The 1,144-nt window shown below is 40.7% G+C and overlaps 1 protein-coding gene and 1 long non-coding RNA gene across 3 annotated transcripts in view; one reads left to right on the top strand and one right to left on the bottom strand.

Annotated features, from left to right (window-relative positions):
- The window catches only part of GTF2I (general transcription factor IIi), an 82,620-nt gene that overhangs the window by 20,787 nt on the left and 60,689 nt on the right, over positions 1-1,144 (top strand). The gene's annotated exons all lie outside the window — the stretch shown is intronic.
- LOC105525053 overlaps positions 1-1,144 on the bottom strand; it is a 48,265-nt gene that overhangs the window by 20,971 nt on the left and 26,150 nt on the right. The gene's annotated exons all lie outside the window — the stretch shown is intronic.

Here is a 1,144-nt window from a genome sequence, read left to right as displayed (position 1 = left end):
GAGTAGCTGGGATTACAGGCACACGCCACCATGCCTGGCTAATTTTTGTATTTTTAGTAGAGATGGGGTTTCACCATGTTGGCCAGGATAGTCTCAATCTCTTGACCTCACGATCAAGGGAGGCCTCCCAGAGTGCTGAGATTACAGGCGTGAGCCATCGCACCTTGCTACACTGAACTTTGAAGAAACTGACAAGCTGTTTTCCAAGGTGGCTATACCATGTTATATTCTAGCAGCAGGATAGGAGGGTTACCGCCACATTTCTGCCAACTTACTTCTTGATTTTAGCCATTGTAATAGGTGTGACATGGTATCTCATTTTTGTTTGATTTTTAAAAATTTCTCTAGTGATTGTTGATGTTGTGTTATCTTTTACCTTTTTTTTTTGAGACAGGGTCTCACTCTGTTGCCCAGGCTAGAGTGTAGTGGTGCCATCTCAGTTCAGTATAGCCTCAACCTCCCAGGCTCAAGCAATCCTGCTGCCTTAGCTTCTCAGTAGCTAGGACTACAGGCATGCGTCACCATACCCAGCTCATTTCTGAACCTTTTTTGATAGAGACAAGCTTTTGCGTGTTGGCCAGGCTGGTCTGGAACTTCTGAGCCCAAGTGATCCACTTGCGTCGGCCTCCCAAAGTGCTGGGATTACAGGCTTGTGTTATCTTTCATAGTGCTTATTGGTCATCCATACCTTTTTTTTGATAAATATCTATTTAGGTCCTTTTCCCATTTAAAAATTGGGTTTATTTGTCTTATTATTATTGAGTCTTAAGAGTTTTTTATATAGTCTTGATATAAGTCCCTAATTGATGATTTGTTAAAATTTTTTTTTTTTTCTTTTTGCCATGGTGTCACTCTGTTATCCAGGCTGGAGTACAGGATTTGGGAATATTTTCTCCAATTCTAATAAATCTACATTATTCTTACTGTATAACTTGTCTTTTTCACCTGCTTGGTAGTATCCTTTGAGGCAGAAACATTTTAAATTTTGATAAAAACCAGTTTATTCTTTTGTCAATTATGCTTTTGTTGTTGTTGTTGTTGTTGTTTTTGAGACAGAGTCTCACTGTGTCACCCAGGCTGGAGTGCAGTGGTGTGATCTCAGCTCACTGCAACCTCCACCTCCCGGGTTCAAGCAATTCTCCTG

The sequence above is a fragment of the Colobus angolensis genome, unplaced genomic scaffold, assembly GCF_000951035.1.
Source record: "Colobus angolensis palliatus isolate OR3802 unplaced genomic scaffold, Cang.pa_1.0 Scaffold516, whole genome shotgun sequence".
NCBI lineage: Eukaryota > Metazoa > Chordata > Mammalia > Primates > Cercopithecidae > Colobus > Colobus angolensis.
The sequence above is the reverse complement of the archived record's forward strand: the minus strand, read 5'-3'. Positions and strand labels throughout refer to the sequence as shown.